The 15,411-nt window shown below is 34.1% G+C and overlaps 1 protein-coding gene across 5 annotated transcripts in view; it reads left to right on the top strand.

Annotated features, from left to right (window-relative positions):
* Window positions 1-15,411, top strand: part of LOC145662786 (Ig-like and fibronectin type-III domain-containing protein 2) — a 1,216,055-nt gene that overhangs the window by 115,142 nt on the left and 1,085,502 nt on the right. The window contains exon 1 of one of the 5 annotated variants that reach the window (XM_081728667.1): window positions 6,929-7,065. The exons of 3 other annotated variants lie outside the window; for them this stretch is intronic. The gene's annotated coding sequence lies outside the window, so the exon portion shown is untranslated. Of the gene's footprint in view, window positions 1-6,928; window positions 7,066-15,411 lie in introns of those variants that run through there. One more of the 5 variants, XM_081728666.1, reaches the window with a different exon arrangement.

Here is a 15,411-nt window from a genome sequence, read left to right as displayed (position 1 = left end):
CAAAATAACTCTCCGATCTTCTCAACTCTTTCTTCAATGCTCTTGTTTCTCTTCCACACAACTTCGAACTCACTTTGTTCTTTTATCTTATTTTTATTCCTTTGTATGTAGGACTTTATCTCGCAATCTTATCCCTTGTAGACATTGGATACTTCTGAAAATAGCTCTCATGTGGCAACAAATTTTGTAAACATCTTGCACTTCGTAATAGATAGACCCTAATCGAAAGAAAGAATCAGACTTTCAGTTAACTCAATTTTATATGTCCATTGCTCTTTCTCGTTATTGTTTATGCTCCACTCTCTTCACTACTACTACTACTACTACTACTACTACTATTATTATTATTATTATTATTATTATTATTATTATTATTATTATTATTATTATTATTACTATTACTACTACATTACTACTACTACTACTAATAATAATAATAATAAATAATAATAATAATAATAATAATATTTTCACACCGCTAATTATAATATTCAAAATAGACAAAAGAACTATATCAGTATCTTGGCTTGATACGGGTAGATATTATGAAACAAATGATTAGAAATATTAGTAATTATTAAGAAATTTCTCCAAAGGTCACACGTTACTCCATTTACGAATGACAAAAATATCTCAGAAATAAATTAGTATACCTTACAAACATTAATCACTTCCTGTGAGCACGGTAATTCAGTGGTATACGGTCTAGTTGAACAGAAATAAATTGATAGAGCGCTCATCATTAGCAGTAGGTGTTCCTGGTTCAATCCCAGGCGAAGTGAGATCCTAGTGGTGGCAACATTGTGTTTGTGGGTTTCTCGGAGTTCACTCGTTTCATCATTCCATCAATTATTTCATAATTATTCACGTCCAGTAAATCCATCTCCTTTAGCTTGCAGATCATAACTGGAGAAACGTTAAAATAAAATTTTCCTTTAATATTTGTTCATTAATCACTTCTGTTTTAACCTCATTATTATTTTTTATGGTAGAAGGTGCATTTTCTCCTATCGCACTATAAACTGACAAAACAAATTCGGAATATAAACAAAAAGAATAACAAACAAATTAAGTAAAAGTACAATAACGTAAAATACAATCAGAGGGAGTTCGTGTGATTAGGAATCCATAGTCCATACAGCTAGAATGAACTTTAAAAATAAACATAATATGAGCAAACGCACGATCATTGTATGAATTGCAAATGAACAAATATTGAAAGTAATACAATTAACAACAAAATTACTCTTACAAGTTTAGCTTCCAAATGGATGAATCGAGTTGAGGGATGAGACATAGTGCCCCTGATAGAGGATGTGAAAGTATATGTATCTCCAAAGTTATGTCGGATCAGCGCCATAAAATACGGAGGGGGAGGGAGTCAAAGTTGGTGGGAGAAGTGCTATGCTATGTTATAGAAATACAGCAAATAAACTGTTAAATCGTAAAAATAATGAAAGATAGACAATGCAAACGATGGTAGTTCCAAATATTGGCAAAAGAAGAATTAGCACAGTAGATCACAAACCTCCGCCGCCATCTTGAAATCCGCCATTTTGAAATATGCGATTTTTTAAAATGAAAATAGTAGCCTAAATGTAATATATCAATTAGGACCAGAATGTTCTCAAAAAGTCAATTATGAACTTTAATGATCATTATCTGTACTTATTTGGGAGATTTAAGATCATCTTCATAGTTATTTACGAAAATCTAGGAGACTGATATTTCTAAGTTGAAAGTTCTGTTCGCCTTCGATTATTGTGACAATGTTAGTTTTCGAATTCGGAACTTGCAATGATGATCCGTCGTGAGAGGACACAATAATCGTGTCCTGTGCTAACATTGTCACAATAATCGAAGGCTTCATATTTCAAACAAACCAATCAAATATAATGCGACACGATAGACACTCGAGGAAGCCAACTCACACGACAACTTATTTTCCGCTACAACTTCATTGTCGTATTCGACAGCAGTAGTCGACTTTTCATTTAGATATCACATGCTACGCTCGTCCCAATTTGCTATTGCTTACGAAGGTGGACAAATTTGAGTAAAAATATAGCAAGTGGTTAAAAATATTGTGGTTTACGTACAGTGCGTAATAATTGCATTCCAATCTATCAGATTTTATTGTGTTATGGTCTATATTAGTAAGTATGTCATTTAACAAAATGTAGCCATATAAATTCAACATTGTTTTCGACCAAAAGCGCAAGAACGAAACAAAAACAAAAACGTCAAGCGGAAGCGGTCCTTCCAGATTGGAACAGTTCTCTTTTCGGCACTATATGAAGCAAATTGGAAGTAATATCATAAATAATACTGCAATAATATACAACGTGGTTATCAAATTTCACTTTTAGTTTTATTGGTTTGTAAGCATGTTTAACTTACTTATGTTTTCATGATAATCCAAACTTTCAACATAGGAGTATCAGTCTCCTAGATGTTCGAAACTAACTATAAAGATGATCTTAAATCTTCCAAATAGGTACAGATAATGGTCATTAAAGTTCATAATTGATTTTTCGAGAACATTCTGGCCCTAATTGATATATCATATGACTACCTTTCTATTTCAAAAGATATCACATATTTCAAAATGGCGGATTTCAAGATGGCGGCGGCGGTTCATGATCTACGCGAAAGTGGGTATATCTGAGCAAGGCTAAAGGAAAAATATGTTTCTGGTAACTTGATATTTCAGGTTCATACTGTAAAAGTTACAAGAGAATTTGAACCAATGAAAAGAATACCAGAGTAATTTTTAGCTGGGAAGTTATTTTATCCCTCGACATATACCAAGAGACATTGTACCTAGGGACAATATTAAATCTAAAATAGTAGATTGTTTTCAAGGACAAATTTACATGTTACAAAATAGACGATAAAAATACTATAAAAAGGTGATAGCCTGTTTTCTCTTTCTCATTAGAATTGGAATTTTTGCAACATAAAGTAAATTTAACAGTAAGGGAGGGACACATTATGCGTTTAAAACAAATGTATTACAGTTTTATCAGCTCACTTGTTGAAAGAATAAGCAATGAATATGGAGCTAGACATTTTGGGTTCAAAACTAGTTATATTCATTCAATAATTACAACAATACTTAGTGTCCATTATATTGAAAATATTGTCCCTTGGTACATCAATTCGTATATTCCTTGGTACGATCATCATCCAATCATAAACAAAATTCAATTGTAGAAAAGAAGTTCATAACAGATTAAAATTACCTACATGTAGAAACAAGATAGACATCATATACTAAAGTACTTGCTTGTCATCTGCATATACTCTACGTTCAGAAGAAAAATAGTTTCAAACGTTGGAACCAAAACTTGTTTTCGAAAATCGTAAATGTCTTTTTCTAATGCCTCATTAAGTAAGACATAAATTTCTGTTTTTGACTAATAACTAAAAGTTATACTAAAAAGTCTCGCTAGAATAATTGAGCGTAGTTTTCTTACCTTCAAAAACAGTGGCGCGCTTACCGGAGGAGCCACAATTGACGCATTCACTCTTAACTTTATTCAAATGCTAAGGAAACTGAATTTGTCTCATGCAGTGATTCCCAACCTGGCAAACTCCCCTCTGGGAGATGTGAAAAACGAGAAAGGGATCGTAAGCTAAAACCACTAAATCATTATATGCATATATATATATATATATATATATATATATATATATATATATATATATATATATATATATATATATATATATATATATATATATATATAGTTACGAAATTATAAAAAATGAGTACAAAATGCTATTACAGTGTATAAGATGGAGTTCAAAAACTTATCCAGTAAGGGAAAAGGAAAAGCTCAGTGTGATTGTTGATATTGTTCTTCCTTCACAAGTTTCTTGATATTCGGTGATAAGTTCAACAAGGCATACTTGAAATCACTTTCCATTTCCGAACGGTTGCGGTACTTTGATTTTTATTGGGGTCAACGTCGAAAATCCTGATTCACAGAGGCAAGTTGTCGAGAACTAAACAAGAACTTTTAAGGCTTCTTTTGCTACTCTTGGGTGAACAGGCATGAAACAAACCAAAAATTCTTCCAAAAACATTGACTGAAACAGTTCTTTGGGACCTGAATCGCACTTCAATTCAATTGCTTCCTTCTGAATTTCATATGGAAGTAAATCCACATCATAAGTGTAAGGTGTTCTTGCTAATTTGCACTCCAGTCTTCACGCTTGAATTTATCATGGACTGAGTCTAGGTGTGAGTTGATATTGTCTCTCCATACGGTTAAATCAGACTATTGTCAAGAAATTCATTTAATCGAGGAAAAGATGAAAAGTTGGGCTTAGAATAATTCAGATGGCGTTTTCATGGTAAGATCTTTCCATGAAAGCTCTTATCACGTCATAAGAAATTAGTATGTTCGTGTTTCTACCTTGGAGTTTGAGATTATGTCTTCAGTAAAAGAGGTATAAAATTAATCTTTTCCGACACTTAGGAGAAATATTTCCACATCTGGCTTAAACTCATACAGCCTCTTAACGTATTACCTTTCGACAACCAACGAACTTCGTATGGAAAAGTAATGTTTTATGTTCAACACTGAGGTCATCACACAAAGTATCAAAGAGCCGAGTATTTAGAGCACTTGAGTTTAAAAAACTAACATCTTTGATAGCCAACGATAATTCCTGCCTCAGGTTATCTGGTAAAAATTTTGCAGCTAAGGCTTACGTGCGAATTAAGCAGTGCAAAGGAATAATTGTAGAATTTCTGTCTTTAGTCAGCTTTATAAACCCAGATCGTGGACCTAGCATTGCTGGAGTTCCAACGGTACATATTCCCACAACTCTGTTCCAAGACAAAACATTTAAAAATATATATAAACATTAGAACCTTTGGATAATGTCTCCAACAAGATTTCTTTTCATTTACGAACCTACAGTACATTATTAAATGACAACACTGAGGTATGCTCGTAGAATTATCACACTGCAGAACAGAAAATGGAGATTTTTAAAAAAATCTATTCAACTACCAGACCTTTTAATTCCAAGGTCATTTTATTAATTCTAAGTTTCACAATATTGTCTGAAAGCGATGTTTTGTTATTTTCTCTTTCTTCCCCAAGTACAATTCTGATTGCCGAAAGTATGCAAGGTTTGATGAAAGTCTCATCAATAGCATGATTTTTTTTTTTTTTTTTTTTTTGTCTTTTGATATTAGAATAGAAAGTTCATATAATGCTTCCACCACCTTTTCATTTTGCTCTTGAAAGGTTCCAGAGGAGTCCAACTTTATACATTTCAGCGAGATTTTTCACAATAAAAAAAAAAAAAAAAAAAAAAAAAAAAAATAGACTTGTCTTCGAGGACTGGATGAGCTGTTGACAAATGTTGTTCCAGTTGGGCTGGGCGGAGAGCATCATTGCTAAGGACAGCATAGCACACAACACACCATGGTAGTTGAATTTGTTTTTCGATGAACGTAAAATCATACCTAATGTAATCTTCCCATTATATAATCTTCTCTTTGAACCAGAAGCTGCCATTATATTTCACACACATACTGACACAAACGAGAAAACACAAAGTCAATACAATAATCACAACACCGGCTTGAAAAATTAATAAACGAACAATAGTTGGTAAATGGTTCCAATACTGCAGATGTAGACAGTCTGCGTTATTATTCAGAAGCACGATTGCGACACTGTTAAACAAGAAAGAAAGAATCTGTTATCAATCGATCACTAATCAGCGTCAAACTAAATAATGTAGGATTTCCGTATATTAATTGTTACGAATAGTGCCGAAAATAAAAACTAAATACTACTCTGGACTCATTCGACATTATCCGCAACCTTTCGGTTTTAGAACAGTTGGTTAACAATTACGTTTTTTAAATTGTTGAATGGGTTTTCGGTGTATTTGAAAGTACTAAAAAAGAATCAAAGGTGACATTTAACCAATTCGTAACCGATTTACAAGCAGCAAATATGCATGCTACATTACAATTTTTAAAATGGTTAATCAACTTACAAAAATATTATAACTGTTGGAACAAAGAGATGTTAAATTAAATATCGTACAAATGCAAAATAACTATTCAGTAAGAACTGTGGTTTCATAAAGACTAAATTTAATAATAATAATAATAATAATAATAATAATAATAATAATAATAATAATAATAATAATAATAATAATAATAATAATAATAATGCACTAGAATGGTATACAGAATTCTTACTGGAAACAAATGTAAACTCGTGAGGTTATTATTATTATTATTATTATTATTATTATTATTATTATTATTATTATTATTATTATTATTGAAGATTTGAGAATTCAAAGCTGTATCTGAAGTCGCAGATGGGATCAGCGAGACCATGTATGATCAACGAGGAAAAGACGGGGAGGGATATGTGTTTATGAAGTGTGAAGTGTGTAAAGTTTATGAAAGGGACGCTAAGTGAACAAGGTTGGGAATCACTGGTCTAATGTTCATATAACATTGTTACTTTCAGTTATGATGGAGTTAGATTTGAACTGCCGTTTATTTAGCAGACATACCAGATCATGGTAGTGATATTACCTGTGTAATGTATCCATTTTCATTGTTTTCTTTTGTCCGAAACGTAAATTTTAAAAGTTATTCTTACTTACATTTTTATCTCATCTTATCAGATTAAAAAAGTGCACAAACAGGTCATTAGGAAATGAATTCCCTCTGAGATCCTCACAGTTAGTAGCCTTGGAAAAACTGTTTTGAAAACTATTAAATAAACTATGAAGATACTAATGATGTACGTTATAACTGAATATAACTAGTATCTTATCTTGTGCACACGGCTGTTGTTCAGAAAATGTCATGTATATCTTATATGTGCGTTCTTAACCTGTTTGTAAGGCTCTGAGAAGTTTGGGTTAGAAGTATATGGTAAAGAACATTCGCCTCGCTGAGGAGCAGACAGTGAAATAATTTAAAATATATCAATATGTGCAACATTTTGATGATATGTGCATAACATAAAAAGGATTGTGCAATAGCGAGGCTTGAGGAGAGACAAGGTAGACAGTATCTACCCTTTAGAATTTTATATCCATTAACTTTAGGTCTATTTATGACTTAAATTTCCTATAATTTCTTTTTATCTTTTTTTTTTTTTTTTTTTTTTTACGTTGAAACTAGATTCTTTTTAAAAACCTGCTTTCATGTAAGTAGGTAGAATTACCAGTGTCTAGCAGAAACACTGGCTGTATAGAATTCTTCGAAAGACGGTTGGCATTCGGTCTGTTACAGTGTTGTGAGTCTAGTTTATTTCAAAGTAGATTTGTAAGTGCAGAAACACCGCTAGTTTCTTGTTGTTTTTGTTTATTTTTAATCATCTTCCGAGTTTCCTCTATAAAATGTTTAATTGTTATAACGTGCATTGGAATACGAATTTTAAAACCCATTTTGATGTTTTGTGTCTAACATCGTAGGAAAAGACTACTGGAAAGTTCAGATTTTGCATTGGCAATTCTATCCCTATTGTATATTTCGCGAGAGTGATAGGTAGAAGTCAGTTGATTATGGCAAGTTTTTTCATCTCTGTGTGTAAATGTTTACATTACCCTGTATTCGTGGGCGCCCGCAGCAGGGGACAAAAAAGGGTAATTATTGCCTCTGAATTTTTGAAAGCGGTTTTTCGATATACATGCCAAAACACATTATATTTCCATATCCACTACAGTGTTTAATTTGTTTACTGTAGTTAATGAATTTATGCAATGTCCGCCATAATAATTGTTCTACATGAAGTATGACGTGCATCACAGTATGTACATTAGCGACTTCATGTATTTTGCCAGCCCCCGCCAAGTGAACTTTGTGGTGGACAAACACCGTGTGCGTGGGTTTTCTCGGGGTTCTCCCGTTTCCTCCCACTTTCTTCATTCCACCATTTCATTCATCACTCATCATCACCGTCTCCTTTAGCCTAACCGGCATAACCGAGGGACGTAAAACTCAAAGAATTTCATTTCATTTTTTCATGTATTTTGCCTCTCTTGGAAAAATTCAAGCGGGCAATTCTGAATGTATTATGAAATCGCTATGCTTCGAAAATTTCTTCGTAGTTTAGAGTCGTTTTTAAGCAATGAGCCTATATAAGGCATGAAGCTAAAGTAATGGAAATAGAACCCGGGATCAAAGGCGTACGCGCTAACCGTTATATCAGTGGAGAAAGCGATTTCGACTATTTCGTTAGCAATTCATTTAAAGAAACTATTCTTGCTGTTGCAGAAAGTCACTGAATGGATTTTAATAGCTTACGATAAAATAATTTTCATCCAACTTTGGTGCTTGTAAACGAGATTTCCCTCCTTTATTCCCTCACACCAAAACAACCTGAGCTAGTATTGAAAAATAAAATTTCGTGTTTTTGTTTTGCGTCGCTATATCTTTGCGAAAAGGTGTCGGTTGCGCAGGGCTGATCAGAAAATAAGATTTGAATTTTACAACCCTATCCATTTACCTACAAGAACACTACAGGATAAATTTAAGGGCAACGGGACTCATACTGAATATATTTTCTATACGTAGATAAGGTTATTTGCAGATTTAAGTATCTTGCAGCCCCTAGGCAATTTCTGGCCGGAGACCCTCCACTACACCACCTCGTAATAAGCCTCCCATAATGAAAATGTATGAAATTGTCGGATTCTTTCTCTTGCGGCCCTAGAAAGTTTAGTATATTTATCTAGTCGGAAAGCCGACACTGATTTAGGGAATAATGTAAATATTTTTATTCAAGGTGCATGATGTGATGTCCTGCAGATGAGCTGTTTATGGAACTGTAATCGGATTGATTAGGACTTTGTAACTTTATTAAATGACGTACTTGGTCATAGATATTTAAATAAATCAAGAGTAGTACTCTGAAGTGCGGAGGCTCAAGTGTTTGCTTGATTCGTCCTATGATAGCTGTCGCAAATGATGCCAGATAATTCATAGATATTATATGTGTTGAGTTTTCAATATCGTTTGCTATATATGTTTACTCTTTTTCTTTGAGTATAAAATATTTTTTATTCCTCCAAATCTAAATTTCCCGAATGGTACCACATTTGCAAGAAATGAGGGACATTACTCCCCCTACACCCTCTGTGGAAATGATACAGATGGGAATGTATATATATATATATATATATATATATATATATATATATATATATATATATATATATATATATATATATATATATATATATAATGTGTACAGTGTTATGTTTCTACCCAATTTCTCACGGCACGCTTCGCCACTGGATTTGTGTATTGAATAAAGTGTAATTCTATCGAAAGTAGTATAACTATGAGTGAGTACGTTGGACATACTTATTTAACATCAAAATATACATTATAACTCTTAAGCCGACCGACTTACCTGACAAATTAAAGACGACATGAATCTTATAAATTACCAAGGGCACCGATTTTGGGGGGCCGGGGGCCCCGGGGCCTCCTATTGTATTTATGAATATACGATATTTTGCCTAATTTGAAGGCAGTTTGTCTTAAAGTCCTTACATATATACCTTCTGCATCTGAATGCCCCCCCCCCTCCCAAATTTACGGAGAAATCGGCGCACTTGTAAATCACACCCAAATTATCCATCTGAAAGTAGTATTTATGCACCACACTTGTTCTCAGCGAAATGATCGCTTGTATGTTTATATGCCAAGACCGTGTTTGAAAGGTGAAAGAACGTTCTATAGCTTTTCTTTCTTTTTCTTTTTCCCTTTTCTTTTTCCCTTTTCTTTCTTTCTTTCTTTCTTTCTTTTCTTTCTTTTTTTTTTTTGGAAAAGAAATATTTAATATGTATACTAGAAAAATGCCCGTTCTTCGCACGCAGAAGATATGTTTATGGGAAATATTTCTATCCACTGACTCTTAGGATACATATTTCAATGAGACTGTAATTCATAAGATACTCCACTTTTGGCATACATTTTGAAACACCCTACCTCCACAGAATGCGAACTTTAATCAAACTGGCCCAGCTTGAGGTTGATAAGTTATTTCAAACTGGTCAACCTCGAAACCTATGGATTGAACACAATTCTCGATTATTTCGACCATTTTATTATTTACCCCTTCTCACCCACCATACCAGTGGAAACTAAATTTGGACTTAACTGCGAGGTTATTTATACTTATCACCTCTTTCTTCCCCATCCCTAGTAGAGTTACTCCACAACACTTTTTCCCATGTTGTATATCATGTGTGTACCAAGTTTAGTTGAAATTGCTCCAATCTCTATCGCTATCACACCCGTCTACACCATGACTCATACGTCTATCTTTCAGTGGAGGTACGTATCTAGGTTTTGTTTTCGGAGGGCGCGCAACACAAATCCTCGTAAGCACGTAATTTTAATGTTTCAATAATAATAATAATAATAATAATAATAATAATAATAATAATAATAATAATAATAATAATAATAATAATAATAATAATAATAATATAATGCAACAGTTCTATATTTTTCTTAAACTTTTCCTTACTTTTCATTTATGAATCGTTTTACTTTAAACAAACTGCATTGTCACACAAACGAAATCAAAAAATATTTTTGAAGCACATGTAAGTAAAACTGTCTGCTACGTATATCACATAACAAAAGTATCAAATGGCAATGAGTGTATCGTTCTAATACATTAACGTTATAAACAGAACGGAATCGAGATTGTAATTCCATTAAAAAGTGTTCTTTAATTTGAGAAGGGGGAAAAAGGGGGAAGAAAGAAGAAGAGTTTTACTATAAATGATATGGCTGAATGGATAGCTTTAACGCACTCCTCACACACACGAAAATATGCAATACACTATGTTTAAAAGATATTTTATATTTTTGAAGTTTAAACTTTTTAACTCGTATAAATATTATAGGCCTTTTCTTTTCGAAAGTGTTCGTGCACGTAATTTTATTTTTACTGCTTCAGATTCTGGTTCTACCTGTTCCCTCGCTGTTCCTACGATGATTCCATGTTCAAGGGTTCCACGGAGGTCTCGTTTCTTCCCGTTAACGAGATGCGGCCAGTTAATAGTAGACAGATGTCTCGAAACTCCCAAAGACGTTCTCTAGCTGCAACTTAGTCGTCTTGCTGCGATAAGAAGTCATTCTTGCAGCAAGAGACTATTAGTTTTGGTAATTATTAACTTTTCCCATACTTTGAAGTTTTGCGGACATCTCGTTTGTGCCGTTTTCCGAGTCGAGTGTTACCCTAGCTAACGCGATCCAGCCTGGTTAATTGGATAAATTACGGCTATCTAACTTCATCATCCTTTATAGTGCAAAGGAAGATGACACTTTCCTTCTTCTTCTGCGAACTGCGGTACAGACGTAAATGTCCTAGGTGTTGACCACCTACTAGTAACGTTCTGTCATTTTGGGACCGCAGTTTCTTGGAATTTTCCAAAATGAACTGTACTGGTACTTCACTAAGACTTTTGCCTGAATACGTCGGTTGGAAATGTTCTGACACTCATGTCACCAACACGGACATAAATAAATAAATAAATAAATAAAACTTTATATAAAACAAAATTAATCACTAGCCACAGCTTGAACTTGGGCACAGCACATAATGGCTGTTAACACCGGCACAATTGGTAGACCGCACTTCGCGTTCCAAACCTGAATAATCGAAACACCAATAACCGAATCACCGAAACACTGAATAACTGAATAGGAATAACCAACTTCCTCCCCGGTCATTGTCTTTTAAGACAACCTCTTGTTGTTGGAAGTTCTTGGGCTCGTCCCTAAGCTCCGTTAATTCTTATGACGGGAGAGTTGCGGTGAGAGGGATTTTCAACCACCTTCATACCTAATTACAACACTTTTGTTCCTTTCAATGTTAATAACACTTAAATGTGAGTTTTGATTTGAATTTCAGCACTTGCACTGTCTTCTCAAAAGTTTGTTTTCCAATGATATATAATATTCTGCATATACTTGTAGTTTAACACTGAAATTAGTATAAAACAGTATGTACACAACTTAAAAATTCTTGTAGTCTCCCTCTCTCTCCAGGTTCCGTCCTGTGCTGCCTCCTAGTTGGGGTATTTGAAAAGTTTCCTATCTGCATGAGGGGTTCTTCAATTTGTGATTTCGAGAGTTTTTCGTTGTTTAAATGCAATCTAAACATTAGGTTACATGAAACACATTAATAAAATCAACTATATACATATATATACACCTGGTTACGAGATAGAGTGCTGTCAATTCGTAGTTAACAGAATATTAATGAATTTAAGTATTCAGTGTCCGTTTTCCACCCAGGACACCTTCTGCTAAGGGAGGAAGTCTCCCCTGCTATTACCAGTAACATGTTTCCTCCCCATAGAGGACTGTCGGAGTCACTGCCACTCATTGTAATAAGCCTTTTCATTTTAAAATCTAAATAAACGACAAGATACGACCTAACTTAAACTACATGTTACGATAACGAGAATTTCAAGAAAATTTTTACATCTATAAAGAATTACTTGTGGAAGCTTATTTATAAAACAGGGGTGAAGGCTTCTAGGAGTAATAGCTCCCTCTCTCAACTTTCATACACAACAGACTTGTTGTTCAAAATTCTAGGTCCGCTTTTGCTGGCGGTTAAAATTGTTGTCAACAGACGCTTCTGCCTATCAACTTGCGAAAACTGGACAGTTAGTTCAGAAATAACACCTCATTGTTTTCAGGGTTTTCAAATGTATCCCCAAATTTTTGTAGTACTCTTTTAACAATAGATGCATGCGACATTGAGACTCCTCGTTCCAATGTATCCTCCTATAGCAAAATTGTCAACCATATTTTCTCTATTGCTTGCTGTATCATGATTCAGCAACAAGAACCTACAAGTGGCTTTTTACAGATAGCAACTCTGGTCCATCTGTTTCAATACAGGAGTACTGTTCCCGTAGAAGACAAAGACTATGTCTTTAAAACTCTGCTTTTTTTCTACCAAGCTCCTATGCTGTGCTTTCTGAGAGGGTCTGAAGCTTCATACAAGTTTTAATATAATAATTAATAATTAACGTAACTCTCTAATATTGAATCTATACTGCGGTTAAAATTCATGATTAATAAAGCAATGACATTTATATCCTTCACAAATTACCATATATACATAGACAAAACTACACATACATAAATTACCTAAATCTAGAATATTGCTTTCACAACTAACACTTTATTTAAATGCATATAAATATAAATAAAATATAGATATGTAAATCAAGATCATTAGCAAATAGACAAATTAGCGAAAAAGTAGGTATGCAAATAATATGTAAATATACATTTGTATGTAGTATACAAATTCCACCTAGTATCAATGGCATTACGGTATGTTCTTAGAATGATAACAACAAAGTATTGCCCACAGTTTAGACACTGCCTCAAAGTAATCTGATACAAAAGAACCTCAAAAGGGAAAAATGTTTGAACACTGCCTCAAAGTAATCTGATATAAAAGAACATCAAAAGGGAAAAAGATTTATTAAAAAGTGCTTGAGTTTGGAAGGGGACAGTTTCCAGGACCTCACGCTCGATACGTCCTTGATTCAATGCCTTATATTTATTTCTTACAATACATGATTATTAGATGCGTAATATGTAAAATTATATCATAGTTTGACTTTTAATAGGTTTTTCTTAACACATCCATAAATTCCGGCGTTCTGCTGCCTGTTTTATGTTGGTTAAGCGAAACTCTACTGTATTTTCAAAGATAGCATATACACAGGGGATAGACGTCTGCACAGGCCGGAAGTTTTAGCCCGGACCCGGCCCGGACCCTTGAATCTATAAGCATTAGCGGATTAAGGGCGGAGCCCATGGAGCCTAGGCTCCGGGACCCCAAGCTCAGGGGGACCCATAAAATCCCTCTTTTTAATACTAAAATATAGCAATCAACTTATTATATTATAGGCTTGAGACCTACGCTAAATTTCTTTCGGCTCGTTACGCTCGCGGTATCGCTACATTTAAGCCTTTCCACCAACAGTATTTAACTGTTAATATAGAATGTAACTAAACTAATTATTGTAAACTTGGAGCACATTAAAATATTACAGCATAGTTCTCGGTGGTTCGATAAGAATATGAGGCTGTGGAAGGCAGCAAAGAAAATTTATGCGCTGGAACCATTCGTAACATAGGGCTACCTTAAAATAGTCGGCTCCAGGTCCCCAAAAGCCGATTAACCGTCCTTGTCTATAAGCAATATTTCACGAAAAGCTGGTATTTTTTAACAAATGTGTTCGTTATCAAGTTTTCACAAAGTAGTCCCTTTCTCCTTTAACCCTTTCACAGAGGAAGTCGACTTTTGTCGACAGAACCAAATTTCCTTAACATGCGAATGTCGACTATAGTCAACGTGTTAAAATTTGTTTGTCCGTATCTTGGCTTTGTCGAGAGTAGTCGCCAAAGTTGTACCGTTCATTTTTGTTTGTGTTCTATTGTTTTCGATAAACAATAGAAATCACACAGAAAACCTTTGGCGACTACAATCGACAAAACCAAGATACAGACAAATTTTAACACGTCGACTATAATCGACATTCGCAGGTTAGGGAAATTTTTTTCCGTCGCCTTCCACAGTGAAATGGTTAAATAATTTCAGAGGCCGCGGTGTTTCAGTGGTAGAGCGTTCATCTCTGGTGCACGAAGTCCTTGGTTCGATCCCTGCTCACGCCAAATGAACCTTGTGCTGGACAAACACCGTGTGCGTAGGTTTTCTCGGAATTCTCCCGTTTTCTTCCACTTTCTTCATTCGACCATTTCATTCATTCTCATCATCACCTTCTCCTTTAGTCTAGCCGGCATAAACGTAGGATGTAAAACTTAAATATTTCATTTCAAATAATTTCAATTAAAAAAAACAGTTGCAGGAAGTATGTAATTACGAATAAAACAAACTGCTATATAAAATTCTGGTTATATTATTTTTTTAATGAAATTCTCGCGAACCTTATTTCTAAATCAAAGGGTAAGAAGACTAAATTCACTCTCTTATATCTTTGAAGATCCATTATAGATCCACTGAAGCATTTGAAATAGTTGGGAAAAATTAAAAAGCCATACCCTATATTCCAGTGTGCCACAATTGGTATAACGCGGCACATTGGTGTGTCCAGCAAAGTGAATAGTGTGACGCAAACTTTTTCCTATTATTTGCAAAGATATTTGTCGAGTTTCTGTTATTTATTATTATTATTATTATCAATGATTCTTCCATGGATCAGCTGTCTGTGTAATGTACCATTACAGTTGAAAGTAATGGCAACTATTTTTTTCTCACCCTATACCTAGTGAAATTTTTTAAAATTCGATTTCGGTTTAATTACACGTTGTATTTATCCTCTTTACTT

The sequence above is a fragment of the Thermobia domestica genome, chromosome 10, assembly GCF_964235325.1.
Source record: "Thermobia domestica chromosome 10, izTheDome1.hap1.1, whole genome shotgun sequence".
Classification (NCBI taxonomy): Eukaryota; Metazoa; Arthropoda; class Insecta; order Zygentoma; family Lepismatidae; genus Thermobia; species Thermobia domestica.
The sequence above is the reverse complement of the archived record's forward strand: the minus strand, read 5'-3'. Positions and strand labels throughout refer to the sequence as shown.